At 39.5% G+C, this 15429-nt stretch overlaps 1 protein-coding gene and 1 pseudogene across 1 annotated transcript in view; one reads left to right on the forward strand and one right to left on the reverse strand.

Annotated features, from left to right (window-relative positions):
• Positions 1 to 15429, forward strand: part of C2H6orf58 (chromosome 2 C6orf58 homolog) — a 259668-nt gene that overhangs the window by 79535 nt on the left and 164704 nt on the right. The gene's annotated exons all lie outside the window — the stretch shown is intronic.
• On the reverse strand, positions 148 to 4258 carry LOC129473247 (protein cornichon homolog 4-like; annotated as a pseudogene).

Below are 15429 nucleotides of genomic sequence, written 5' to 3' on the forward strand. Positions count from 1 at the left end.
TCCCATTTAGGCTACATGGGGGTCAGGGACCCACTTGAGGAAGCAATCTGTTCGTTCTCAGAGCTCAAACACCGTGCTGGGAGCACCACTGCTCTCTTCAGAGCTGTCAGACAGGGACATTTAAGTCTGCAGAAGTTGTCTGCTGCCTTTAGTTCAGCTATGCCCTGCCCACAGAGGTGGAGGGAGTCTAGAGGCAGTAGGCCTTTTTGAGCTGTGGTGGGCTCCACCCAGTTCCAGCTTCTGGGCCACTTTGTTTACCTACTCAAGCCTCAGCAATGGCAGATGCCCCTCCCCCAGTCAGGCTGCCGTCCCGCAGATTGATCTCAGACTGCTGCACTAGCAGTGAGCAAGGCTCTGTGGGTGTGGGAGCTGCCAAGCCAGTCACATTAGAGAATCACCTTGTCTGCCGGTTGCTAAGACCTTGGGAAAAGCACAGTATTTGCGTGGGAATGTCCCGTCTTTCCAGGTAGTCTGTCATGGCTTCCCTTGGCTAGGAAAGGGAAATCCCCCAACCCCTTGTGCTTCCCGGGTGAGGCAATGCCCCTCCCTGCTTCAGCTCACCCTCCGTGGGCTGCACCCACTGTCCAACCTGTCCCAATTAGATGAACCAGCTACCTCAGTTGGAAATGCAGAAATCACCCATCTTCTGCGTTGATCACGCTGGGAGCTGCAGACCAGAGCTGTTCCTATTCGGCCATCTTGGAATTCCCCTCCTCCATAAGTGTATATCTTTTAGCTACTGAGCATCCATGAGTGAATTTTGACAGCTCAAGATACCTATAACAATCTTGCCAAGATTAGTGGTCTGAACATTTATGGTCTCGTGGTGAGGCAGTCCGAGGTTCCCAGGCATAAATTATTTAAAAATATGAAGAACACTTCTGACTCATCTACCTATTGAAGCCTACTGTCATTTTCTTCAAAGACATAATATCATTCCCTTTTTCCAAATTTCATTAGGTACCCACTGGGGTACTGAATAAAGTATATAACTTTATATTTACTGTCCCAGCCTCACTGGAAGCCTCCCCTCCAGGCAAGATGGTTCACTCACTGTCTTCCAGATTTCAAGAGAGGCCTCAAGAATCCCCACTGCCATGCCTTTGCCAACAAACTTCTGCACTTGGTATGATCTATGCCCCTAGGCCCAGACAAATCCAGCATCTGTCAGGAATGCTCCCTTGGTACAGTCATGCTTCAATTCTGATCTTCTAGACATTTAATTTCTTGGAACATTCAGAATAATGAATTTGATACCAAGATCAAATTCCAAAAAAATTAAATGTCTAGAAGATCAGAAGTGAAGGAGTGAAATCTTGAGCAAGTGCAGTTTTCTTTTTTTTTTTTTTTCTTTTGAGACAGAGTCTCGCTCTGTCACCCAGGCTGGAGCACAGTGGCATGATCTCGGCTCACTGCAACCTCTGCCTCCCAGGTTCAAGTGATTCTTGTGCCTCAGCCTCCTGAGTAGCTGGGATTACAGGCACCTGCCATCATGCCTGGCTAGTTTTTGTATTTTTGTAGAGACAGGGTTTCACCATGTTGGCCAGGCTTGTCTTGAACTCCTTACCTCAGGTGATCCGCCCACCTTGGCCTTCCAAAGTGCTGGAATTACAGGTGTGAGCCACCACAACTGGCTTGTGCAGTTTTCTTAAATACCAATTTAGTCATCCATTGAATTGTGACAATAATGCCAAATTTGCAGAGCTGATGTGAATGTTAAACTTTGTAAACTCTAGAAAGTTATGGAAATATTAGGTGTATCATTATAATTCCTGTTCAATACCATGTATTATTTATATTACCTTATTTCTCCATCCATTATTCTAAAGTTTTTGAGAGTGCTGTATACTTCTTATAATTTGTTTCCCCAATATGCTTGGCCAAGTGTCCTTTCTATTCTATATGAACAAAAATATTTGTCAATTGATGACCTAGATTTGAAACAGTGATGAAATGCTTTCAGATTATTTCATATTTGACATCTTATTCCTTGGTTAGTAATATGTGAAAATAGGGCTTGATTATTTTTGTTGTTGTTAATTACAGATTTTAGGTAATTTAAAACATAACCATTGTTACAAGAGCTATATATTCTGTATATGGATTTAAAAAAATGTACAGTTCTCTTTTTCATCTCTCTGCTGTAAAACCAATGCTGAATTGGATCAAATGCCAGCTCTTATGCACTTTCAGCTTTGAAAGTAAGGACACAGCTTTGAGTCTCTCTGACCGCAGACCGACTTGTAATTTAACCTACCAGAGGCTGGGTGTGTATCAAAACACAGTGGCTTTACTCAGAGCTTTTAAACAGCTACAAAAGTGAAAAAGCTGAGGATGGAGTGGAAAAAGAGAAAGGATACTTTGTTTTAGGGACCTCTTTCATTTATTTATTTTTTTGTATCCATTGATCACAGGACACCAGTGGCTGCTTCAGGGACCTGGTTAGTAGTCTCCAGGGTTTACTTTACTCCGTAACTAGGGCAAACCTGACAGTCTGGAGTAGAGCAAGAAAAATATGTCATACAGTCAACTAGATTATTTAAAAAGCCACCTTTCTGTTATTCTTATGAGGTTGAGCAAATTGTTTCTCTATATGAGTATAAAATTTATCACCCATGTTCAAGACTTTAAAGCAGAGTTGAAGGCAACCTGAGAATCACTCAGTATTCTTTCTTCCCTTATGTTTTATATGTGGTACTGAATTATTAGTGATGGCTCACTGTGCTTCCAGTGAGGGCAGAGGGTGTTGGGCTCCCCCTAAACAGGGAGAAAAAAGAACAACAAGGATATATATTTTTTTCACGCTGCCTACTGGTTTTGAATGTTTTAGGCTATTTAATTGGAAGAAGAAGGAATTGTTAGAGTTACTTTAAAACTCTACAATTGCTTGATTAACGAGGAGAAAAACTATTGGATAAAACATAGAGTTATTTAAATAAGGTTTAGCAATTCAGCAACGTCTATCAAAATCTTTATTATTTTCATGTTTAAAAAATACTTTAGACTGGGCATAGTGGCTCAGGCCTGTAATCCCAGAACTTGGGAGGCCGAGGCAGGCAGATCCCCTAAGGTTAGGAGTTCGAGACAAGCCTGACCAACATGGAGAAACCCCCTCTATACTAAAAATACAAAAATTAGCTGGGCATGGTGGCACACGCCTGTAATCCCAGCTACTCAGGAGGCTGAGGCAGGATAATTGCTTGAACCCAGGAGGCGGAGGTTGCGGTGGGCTGAGATCGCATCATTGCACTCCAGCCTGGGAAACGAGAGCGAAACTCTGTCTCAAAATAAATAAATAAATAAATAACCAAACAAACCAACAAACAAACAAAAAAACAAAGCAAAACAAAAAAACTTTTATGGTAAAAAGACAGCAAAAATAGATTTTTGTTCAAAGAAGAAAAGATATACTGCCACTGTCACGGTTCTGTAGATGATTTTAGTCTCTTGTCTCCTCAACTGTGCACTAAAGTGTAGGTTGATTTCAACCATGGCTTCTCCAGCGTCAGTCATTTATCAAAGCTAAAACCATAGGTTAAAGATACGTGAAAAAACAGAGCAAGTGGAAATTAAGCTTGATTATGGTCTTTCATGTGTTACTTTTGCTGTCCTTGATTGTGTATTTCTGTTGGATCAAACACTCCTGTTACTGCCTGGCACCATAATGAATCAATATATATTCCAAGTGGCAAGAGGTAAGTTGAGAAGGAAGATGAACCAGTGCAACAAAATGTGCATAATACAGTGACAATAGTATGGCCAATAAATCTTGGAATTACCCACGTGTTTAATTTTGAGCAACATGATCTAGCACTAATGTAATCCCACTCTAAATCAGACAATGTAATTATGAAGACTGAGAGAAAAATAAGCCTGCAACTGAGGAGAAAGAAGACAAAGACCATGTCCTCTTCCTCTACCTATCAAAAGCTTTAAAATGTTTATTTACTCAGAAATCCTATTCCTGATAATATTTCAAAAGAAAACAGTAGAAAAGGCTGGGCATTGTGGCTCACGCCTGTAATCCCAGCACTTTGGGAGGCTGAGGTGGGCAAAACACGAGGTCAGGAGTTCAAGACCAGCCTGACCAGCATGGTGAAACCCCGTCTCTACTAAAAATACAAAAATTGGTCGGGCGCGGTGGCTCACGCCTGTAATCCCAGCACTTTGGGAGGCGGAGGCAGGCAGATCAGGAGGTCAGGAGATCGAGACCATCCTGGCAAACACTGTGAAACCCCGTCTCTACTAAAAATACAAAAAAAAAAATTAGCCGGGTGTGGTGGCAGGTGCCTGTAGTCCCAGCTACTCAGGAGGCTGAGGCAGGAGAATGGCATGAACCCTGGGGGGGCGGAGCTTGCAGTGAGCAGAGATCGCACCGCTGCATTCCAGCCTGGGCAACAAAGCAAGACTCCGTCTCAAAAAAAAGCAAAAAAAACACAAAAATTAGCCAGGTGTGGTGGGACACGCCTATAGTTCCAGCTACTTGGGAGGCTGAGGCAGGAGAATCGCTTGAACTGGGGAGGTGGAGGACGCAATGAGCTGAGACCATGCCATTGCACTCCAAGCCTGGGTGACAGAGTGAGACTCCATCTCAAAAAAAAAAGAAAATATGTTATTTACCAAGATGTCATCTATCATATAACATGAAATATAACACAATCATTAAAATACTGCTGTTAAAGTGATATTAAACTGATAACATGGGGTAATGTTAAGAAAAAAAGTGAGACATAAAATTATGTGTATGTTGTATGTTGAAAGCTGTGAAAAACCAACATAATACATAAAATGTAAGAAAATATACAAAAATGCTAATCCAGATATAGGTAATATTGAATTTTCTCAACTTTTTTTGTAGGTTTTGTAAGGACAATTAAAATTTTAAAATAAGAAGCATAATTATCCCTGCTGAAAGTAAGAGAAGAGATTTTCCTTCTCTTCTTTTTATCAGAGAATTTATTCTAGAAAGCTTGTAATTTTAAACATAATTATCCTCAGTATCTGTGAGCGGTTGGTTCCAGGCCCCCCATGACCCCCGGGATACCAAAATCCAAAGATGCTCAAGTTTATTCTATAAAATGGCATAGTATATGCATGTAACTTACACACATCCTCCTATAGACTTTAAAGCATCTCTAGATTACTTATAATACCTAATACAATGTCTACATATCACTTCCTTTGCATGGACTGAATGTAGTACTTGGTATATGGCAAACTGAAGTTTTGCTTTTTGAAGCTTTGTGGAATGTTTTTTTTCCCCCCAAATATATTTGATCCGTGGTTGATTGAATCCACAGATGAAAACTCCTGGATACAGAGAGCCCACTGTACTTTCTTGGTTCATTAAAATGTATATAAATCATTTTGAAGACTAGATAGGCCCTTTGTCAGCCCAGGAAGGTCTCTCTCAATAATCTAAGAACAATGCCATTGAAATGTACACAGCGAGGGAGATAGCATCCTTAATCTCCCAGTTTCTGTGGGAGGACAGGAATCTAACTTCAGTGGAAGCCAGGCTCCAGAACTACCTTCTGTCATAAAAATACGAGAAGTTTGTTTTTCCCCGGACAAGGTCAATTAGCTAACAGGAACGATCTCCTCAATTTCCAGGTAAAGGTAGGATGAATGATGTTTGCAAATGGGGCTGTCATGTTGTCTTACCTGAGAAATTGTTATTTATCTTGAAAACATGTATGTAATGAGTTGTATCTGCTGGGCGATATAAGGGGGTACGATTACTTTCTGCTTTTGGACTCTCTTAATGGATTACCTGTGACGCACCTCATATTCTGGCTTAATGTTTATTCAATAATAAAAGTGCTTTCTTTACTACCTTTACGGAGAGAATTTCTGGGTTGGGAGAAGATTATCGTTCTAATTATATTTATAATCAAATAAGTACACATTGATATAATGAGCTTTATTATGTTTACAATGGGAAATATACTTTATAATTATTGCCTTTTTTCCTAGTTGATGATTTCTTTACCTTTTCATTGGCAATAACTATCACCACTTTATTGGTTTATTCTACTCTAAGCTCTAAGCTCCCTTCCACTTCCAATTCTTTTGACTTACAGACTGTCTGTTGCATTTTCTTCTCAGTTTCACAATATAGTTTTTAAGTCTGGGAAACACGTCTGTACTATCTTGTACAACTAGGAACCCTGCTAGTGTCCCATGTAAGTCAACTGAAAGCCTTCACTATTTTCTTTCTTTTTTTTGAGATGGAGTCTCGCAGTTGTCACCCTAGCTGGAGTGCAATGGCGTGATCTTGGCTCACTGCAACCTCCACCTCCCTGGTTCCAGCAATTCTCCTGCCTCAGCCTCCCGAGTAGCTGAGATTACAGGTGCACGCCACTATGCCTGGCTAATTTTTGTATATTTAGTAGAGACGGAGTTTCACCATGTTGGCCAGGCTGGTCTCGAACTCCTGACCTCAGGTGATCCACCTGCCTCGGCCTCCCAAAGTGCTGGGATTCCAGCTGTGAGTCACTGAACCCGGCCAGCCCTCCCTATTTTCAAAACAAGGACTTCATCACTAGTTCTAGTTAGCCCTTCCTTTGGTTTCTGCTTTCTGGTTTTAAACTATTCCTTTTTTTTCTTTTGTTTATCCTTTAATCCTCCTTTGAATGCTTTGAGCTGCATTTTATACTTAATGTGCATAGATTTTTTTATATAATTTAATATTCAAACTGGGACACTTTTGAGAGTGAAAAGGTGGGGTAAATAATTACCGGGAAGTTATGCTGTAACCAAGACTGTCCTAGGCAAAACTGGATGTATGTAGGTAAAAGAATCTGAGGTTGGGAGTACCTTTGACTCAAAGTAGTGATTTAGTGTAATAAATCAATCAAGTGGTTATGAACTGATTGTTAACACAAAGATAGGTAGGTAAAGAGATAGATAAATGCAATATTTGGAGTATACTTATTTTAAAACATTTTTGTTGTTTATCTGAAATTAAAATTTAACTGAAGATTCCATATCCATATTTGTTAAATCTAGTAACCCCAGATGCATGGTCATCATAAATATGTTTATTGAAACTGTTTTCCTCAAGGATGGCAACTTCTTATTCATCAGTAGGGTGAATAGCTCAGCATTTACAGTATATTATTTAAAATAAGTAAATAGGATAAACACCATAAAACTAACAAATAAGGCTTATTAATTTAAATGACTAGAAAGAAATATATACCATAAAAAACATAATTTCTTATTTTTAGGGGAAAATTAAGGTAGTCTAATTAGGACTCTAAAGGATAAACATAATTTGAATGGCTAAATAAAATAAATCATATTGTCTATATCTAAAATTTTGTTTTTCTGTTTTCATATATCTGTTCTCATAAACATTTTGAACAGAAAATACAAAAATATTATTACCATATAAAAGTGATCTCATTACTTTTTTGGCATTCTACAATATAGTAACTTTTTCCACTACAGTCAAAAGATGCGTATTTGCCAGTAAGTCTTCTAAAATTCTCAAAATTTTCTTTCTCTTTCTCTTGGCTGTAACAGTTCACAAGTAAAATGAAAAGACTAGGTCAGATGGCTGGTGTTGGTGACTCACTTCCTCCCCCTTTCGGTAGTTTAGCTAGACACCCATCTGAGTCAGCTTAACCAAAGAACAAACAAGCAGATACAGTGCCTGAGTTCTGGGGCTCCCCCTTTGTCACAAGGCTGTTTTCAGTGTCCCATGGCATTGTTAAAGAAAGCTCTCCTTGTTACATTGTCAAAATGAAGTAGCCTACCCCTCTTACTCTATCAATATGTAGAGTGTTAGTACCAGGTGAGGCATTCCTAGAACTCCTTCCAGGAAGCGTCTGGATCCCCCTTCTTCAGCATGTCTCTCTGCAAGATAACACAAGCCAATGGGATGGTGTGTGCTTTGCTGTTTTCACTGCCGATATATTTGCTATATTCCCCAGGACACCTACTTTACTTTTATGCCTCTGATTGCTAATTTTGTGTGTGTGTTTGTGTCTGTGCTCTCATTACATGACATATACTGTCTGAATTAGGGGAAGATGGCAGTGGTGTAATTTCGGACCAGATCCGCCTTTTAATTGGACTTTTATGAGACACAAAGGGCTTTTTACCGCATGTCCAGACTGAAATCAAAAAATTCAGTCACTTCATTACAATAATTTGTAAGTCATTCTTCTTTTCATTCTGAAAAATCTCCCTTTGCACTTTATAACATTTCAGAAAGTAGAACTGTTTTTGTTTGTTTATTTGTTTGTTTTTGAGATGGAGTCTTGCTCAGTAGCCCAGGCTGGAATGCAGTGGCGTGATCTTGGCTCACTGCAACCTCTGCCTCCCGGGTCCTTGTTCAAGTAATTCTCCTGCTTCAGCCTACTGAGTAGCTGGGATTACAGACGCATGCCACCATGCCCAGCTAATTTTTTGTATTTTTTAGTAGAGATGGGGTTTCACCATGTTGGCCAGGCTGGTCTTGAACTCCTGACCTCGGGATCTGCCCGCCTCGGCCTCCTAAAATCCTGGGATTATAGGCGTGAGCCACCAGGCCTGGCCCAGAAAGTTGAACTGTTAAGGAAAAACATACATATTCATCTAAAATAGATATTTTTTTTACTTAAGAATATATATATTTTGAGATAGCGTCTCACTTTGTCACCCAGGCTGGAGTGCAGTGGCATGATCACAGCTCATTGCAGCCTTGACCTACCAGGCTCAAGCGATCCTTTCATCTTAGCTTCCTGAGTAGCTGGGACTATATATAGGTGCATGTTCCCATGCCCGGCTAAGTTAAAAAAATTTTTTTTTTTTCTAGAGACAGGGTCTCTCTGTGTTGCCCAGGCTGATCTAAAATTCCTGGGCTCAAGCAATCCTCCCACCTGGGCCTTTCAAAGTGCTGGTATTACAGGTGTGATCCACTATGCTTGACCAAGGAAAATAATATGTATTTCCCTCTTAAAATGAATTCAAGAGATTTTTTGTTGTTGTTGTTGGAGTCTCACTCTATCACCCAGGCTGGAGTGCAGTGGTGTGATCTCGGCTCACTGCAACCTCTGTCTCCCGGTTTCAAGTGATTCTCCTGCCTCAGCCTCCCAAGCAGCTGGGATTACAGGCACATGCCACTACGCCCGGCTAATTTTTTTTTTTTTTTTTTTTTTTTTTGAGACAGAGTTTTGCTCTTATTGCCCAGGCTAGAGTGTAATGGCGAAATCTCAGCTCACTGCAACCTCTGCCTCCTGGGTTCAAGCAATTCTCCTGCCTCAGCCTCCCGAGTAGCTGGGATTGCAGGCATGTGCCACCACATCTGGCTAATTTTGTATTTTTAATGGAGACGGGGTTTCTGCATGTTGGTCAGGCTGGTCTTGAACTCCCGACCTCACGTGATTCGCCTGCCTCGGCTTCCCAAAGTGCTGGGATTACAGGTGTGAGCCACTGTGCCCGGCCTAATTTTTGGTATTTTTAGTAGAGATGGGGTTTCACCATGTTAGCCAGGATGGTCTTGATCCCCAAGGTGCTGGGATTACAGGCATGAGCCACCGAGCCTGGCCTATGATTTAAATAATTATGGAATCTTTGTTAAATAAGCATAAACATTTTAGAATGTAAATTTCAGAGTTAGAAAAGAAATATTAGGTAAGTGAACATATTTACTGGTTTTGTAAATTATTTCAGGATGACCTGGGTTACAGGTGCTTGCTTAAGGCACGTATGTGAAATAAAACTTAAGGAATAGCCCTCAATGGTTTATGAATCTCCTATCCTTCCCTTTTCCTCTTTGGAATGGGTTGAGTACTTTTATGGTGAAAGTCTTATTCCTTGCTCTTTTCCTTCATATGACAAATTAATATCCTGAGCATAATACTAAAAAAAAGCAAACCAAACCTGTTTATTCTCTTCTCTGGCAGTTTGACATGTCTGTGTAGTACCCTCTGCCAAGTTAAGCTATAAATCCTCTTTGTTGATTTTACTGAGAGCTGTAAGTAAATGATACTTCTATATTTGGGGGATAATTTTATTTTGCTTTAAAATATTGAAATAAACAGAAAATCACCCAACAGACACTATCTTCTATCATTTTTCCTGTAGTTTAAGGCATTTTAAAATCAAATGTTATTTTCGAATATGTTCTGCAGAAACACTTGGATTTTCCCCACTTGCCTTTACATACTTTGCTGTGTGTGATCAGGGCTGGGACATTACAAATTATATTTCCTAGGCTCTTTTGGTACTGGCAGAAGATCAGAAGAATAAAGGAAAAGAGAAGCTTCTGGTTTCTAGCATATACCAGTGGGAAATGCTGGTAGTTGTTGTTATGGCATTGGAAGTCTGATGATTTCACACTTTTTTTTTTTTTTTTTTTTTGAGACAGGGTCTTGCTCTCGCCCGGGCTGGAGTGCAATGGCACGATCTCGGCTCACTGCAAGCTCTGCGTCCCGGGTTCACGCCATTTTCCTGCCTCAGCCTCTCAAGCAGCTGGGACTACAGGCGCCCGCTACCATGCCCGGCTAATTTTTTTGTATTTTTAGTAGAGACGGGGTTTCACCACGTTAGCCAGGATGGTCTCGATCTCCTGACCTCGTGATCTGCGCCTCGGCCTCCAAAAGTGCTGGGATTACAGGTGTGAGCCACTGCACCCGGCCGATTTCACACTTTCAAATTGAAGCAGAACTTTTCCATGTGAATGATTCTTACTCCGTGTTCCAGAATCAGCCAACAGTGCAGCATCAGGTGTGTGTTCCAGGCCAGGATCATTAGCAGTTTCTAATCTCTAGGTATTATTTCCACTTCCTTCTTGCTCCCGTCTCCCATCATCATTTTGTTCTTCTAGATATTTTAGTACCTTTGTTTCCAATTTCCTGTTGTTATGTGTTTAAATTCTTAGTGTTTCTCTGTTTTCCTAACTGGACTTTGACTGATAAAAGTACTGATAAAAAGCCACTAGAAATCCTACACTACAAATAGAACATATGTCTTTGACACCAGAAGAAAGAGGCACCTCAAAAATGATGCTCCTTTTCTAAGAAGGTATAGCGTTTCACAAAAGAATGAGGAACTACATTCATGTTTCTGAAATGAAAATGGGAGTGGTGTGTCATATTTTAAGCTTATCACGACTTCCTGGAATGTAAATTTTACTTGAAAATTTGTATTTAAAGGACAATATTTCTTTCAATCTTAAAATTTTGGGGGCAGATGATTTTACTAGTGAATTCTACCAAAGATTTAAAGAAAAGTTGATAATTTTACTAGTTTAAAATCCTTTACAAACTCTTCAAAAAATAGGAGGGGGGAACACTTCACGTCTCATTCTGTGAGGTCAATATTACTCTCATAACAAAGCCAGACAAAGACATCACAAAAAATAAAACTAGAGATAGTACATATGTATTCATATATATGTAAAACATTTCAACAAAACATTATCAAACTGAAGCCATCAACATATACAAAGGATTATGCCATAACCAAGTGGGATTTATCACAGGAATGCAACATTGGTTTAATACATGAAATCATTCCATGTAATACACTGTATCAGTAGAATAAAAGACAAAATTAACATGATCACCTCAACAGATGCAAAAAAATATTTTGGTAAAATCCAACCCCCTTTTATGTTTAAAATACTCAACTAACTAGAAATACAAGGAAACATTTTCAAACTGATAAAGATCCATGAAAAACCTACAGTAAACTTCATAACTAATGGTGGAAGACTGAATTCTTCCCCCTAATATTAGGAATAAGACAAGGATATCCACTCTTGCTACTTCTATTCAACTTTGTGCTGGATGTTCTATGTCAATTAGTGCAGAAAATGAAGAAAAGGTACCCAGATTAGATGGAAACTAGGAAAACTCTATTTGCAGATGTCATATTCTTGTATGTAAAAGATCTTAAGGAACCCTGCACAGAAAAATATTAGCACAAATGAGTTAATTCAGCAAGACTGCAGGTGACAAAGTCAATATACAAAATACATTGTAATATGAAATCAAGAAAAATATTCAATTTATAATAGCATCAGCAAATTAAATACTTAGGATTTTTTTTCCTTTCTTTTCTTTCTTTTTCTTTTTTTTTGAGAGCATCACTCTGTCGCCCAAGCTGGAGTGCAGTGGTGCGATCTTGGCTGACTGCAACCTCTGCCTCCTGGGTTCAAGCGATTCTCGTGCCTCGGCTTCCTCAGTAGCTGAGATTACTGGCACCCACCACCATGCCTAGCTAACTTTTGTGTTTTTAGTAGAGATGGGATTTCACCACATTGGCCAGGCTGGTCTCGAACTCCTGACCTCAAGTGATCTGTCCACCTCAGCCTCCCAAAGTGCTGGGATGACAGGCGTAAGCCACCACACCCAGCCAGATCAATTACTTTTTATCAGTGATTCTGGGGATATTGTGTATCCACATCCAAAATCATGTAGTTAGACCTGTACCTCACAGCATATGCAGAATTAACTAAAAATGGATCATAGGCCTAAATGTAAGAGCTAAAACAACGAAATGCTTATAAGAAAGTATAGAAGTTATTCTTTATGACCTTGGTTTAGGAAATGGATTTTTTAAGATATGATATTAAATGCACAAGTGATAAAAGGAAAAAAAAATCAATTGCACTGCATCATAATTAAAAACTTTTTTTTAATTTTTTTTTTGAGACGGAGTCTTGCTCTGTCACCCAGGCTGGAGTACAGTGACCCAATATTGGCTCACTGCAAGCTCCGCCTCCCAGGTTCACGCCATTTTCCTGCCTCAGCCTCCCAAGTAGCTGGGACTACAGGTGTCCACCACCATGCCCAGCTAATTTTTTGTATTTTAAGTAGAGATGGGGTTTCACTGTGTTAGCCAGGATGGTCTCGATCTCCTGACCTGGTGATCCACCCGCCTCGGCCTCCCAACATAATTAAAAACTTTTGTGCTTCAAAGGACACGATAAAGAAAATGAAAAGAGAGCATACAGAATGAGAGAGAATATTTGCAAATTATATATCTGATACGGGATTTATGTCCAGCATATAAAATTTAAAAAGATAGGTTGGGCATGATGGCTCACGCCTGTATTCCCAGCACTTTGTTAGGCCAAGGAGGGCGGACATCAAGACAGGAGTTCGAGACCAGCCTGGCCAGCATGGTGAAACCCCATCTCTACTAAAAATACAAAAAATTAGCCAGGCATGGTGGTGCATGCCTGTAGTCCCAGCTGCTCGGGAGGCTGAGGCAGGAGAATTGCTTGAGCCTGGCAGGTGGAGGTTGCAGTGAGCCAGGATAGCACCACTGTACTCCAGCCTGGGTGACAGAGCAAGAATGTGCCTCAAAAAAAAAAAAAAAAAAATTAAAAAGACAGACTTAAAGTACTAACATATCAATAATTGTAAATGATGTAGTTACACCAATTAAAAGAGATTGGCAGTGTGGGTTTAAAAAATGAGCCAAGTTTATGTTGTCTACAACAAACTAACTTCAAATACAACAATGTAAGTAGGTTGAAAGTAAACAGACGGAAAAAGGTATGTACACATTAATTTAAAAATAACAGAAGTGGATATATTAATATGAGATAAACTAGAAGTCAGAGAAAAGAAAGTTACCAAGCACAAAGGGAGATTATATAATGATAAAAGGGTCAATACACAAAGGAGACATAGAAACTGACTTCAAAATACATGAAGCAAAAATTGATAGAACCTAATCCAAAATTATATTTGAGGATGTTAACACCACTCAACAGTTGATAGCAGGACTAGATAGAAGATCATCAAGGATATAGAAGACAGAACTACACAACCAATGAACAGGATCTAATAGAAATATACAGAACACTATACATCAAAAAGGAGAATACACATTCTTTTCAAGTGCTCATGAAACTTTCGTTGATACAGATTATATCCCAAGAAACTAGAAGAAAAATTAGCAAAATTGGCCCAAAGCAAATTGAAGAAATGAAATAATAAAGAGCAGAGATCATTGGAATTGAAAACAGAAAGTAGAGAAAATCAATGAAACAAAAAGCTGGTTATTTGAAAAGATCAACGAAATGAATAAACCTCTAGCAAGACTGATGAATATTAAAAAATAGACACAAATTAGCAGTATAAAAAACAAAACATGCAATATCTTTACACATTATGCAGTTGTTAAAATGGTATAAAGGAAGCACTATAAACAGCTCTGCATATACAAATACAGCAATTTAGATGAAATGGACCAAATCCTCTGACAAGTCAAACTACCAAACATCCAACCTGAATGTCATGATCTAATTAATCTAACAATTCCAAAAAAATTGAACCTATAGTCTAAAAATATTTTTAAAAGACACATCTCCACGTTTATATTATTTCACTGGAGAATACTACCAAATATTTAAGTAAGAATTAGTATTAATTCCAATTCTACATAATCTCTGAGAAAACGGAAGTGGAGGAAACACTTCCCAACTCTTTTTTTTTTTTTTTGAGACGGGGTCTCACTCTGTTGCCCAGGCTGTAGTGCAGTGGCACGATTTGGGCTCACTACACCCTCTGCCTTCTGAGCTCAAGCAATCCTCCCATTTCAGCCTCCCAAGTAGCTGGGAATACAGCTGTGCCCCACCATGCCCGGCCAATTTTTCTATTTTTTTGTAGACATGGGGTTTTGCCATGTTGCCCAGGCTGGTCTCAAAGTCCTGGGCTCAAGAAATCCTCCTGCCTTAGCCTCCCAAGGGGCTGGGATTACAGGCATGAGCACTGCTTTCTGCCCCAACTCATTTTATGAGGCTAGTAGTATCCTAATGCCAAAACCACATAGCACAAAGAAGGAAAACAACCAATCATTATCTCTCAACTTCTCAAGAATTTAGACACAATAATCCTCAACTACATACTAGCACACTGAATCTAGTGGTGTGTGTATATATATATATGATATTATAAGTGATATTTTATACATGTTAATATATATAATAAATATATATGTAAAATGACCAAGTAGGATTTGTTCCAGAAATACAAGGCTGGTTCAATATTAAAAGTTAATAAATATATCTATAAGATAATAACAAAAGATATATTTGTATCACTATGTGTCCGGAATTGGCTCCTTCTGGTGGGTTCTTGGTCTCGCTGACTTCAAGAATGAAGCTGCGGACTCTCATGGTGAGTGTTACAGTTCTTAAAGATGGTATGTCCAGAGTTTGTTCCTTCTGATGTTCAGATGTGCCTGGAGTTTCTTCCTTCTGGTGGGTTTGTGGTCTCGCTTGACTTAAGGAGTGGAGCCGCAGACCTTCGCAGCGAGTGTTACAGCTCTTAAAGGTGGTGCGTCCGGAGTTGTTTGTTCCTCATGGTGGGTTCATGGTCTCCCTGATGTCAGGAGTGAAGCCGCAGACCTTAGCAGTGAGAGTTACAGCTTATAAAGGTAGTGTAGACCCAAACAGTGAGCAGCAGCAAGATTTATTGT

The sequence above is a fragment of the Symphalangus syndactylus genome, chromosome 2 (assembly GCF_028878055.3).
Source record: "Symphalangus syndactylus isolate Jambi chromosome 2, NHGRI_mSymSyn1-v2.1_pri, whole genome shotgun sequence".
In the NCBI taxonomy this organism is placed as follows: Eukaryota; Metazoa; Chordata; class Mammalia; order Primates; family Hylobatidae; genus Symphalangus; species Symphalangus syndactylus.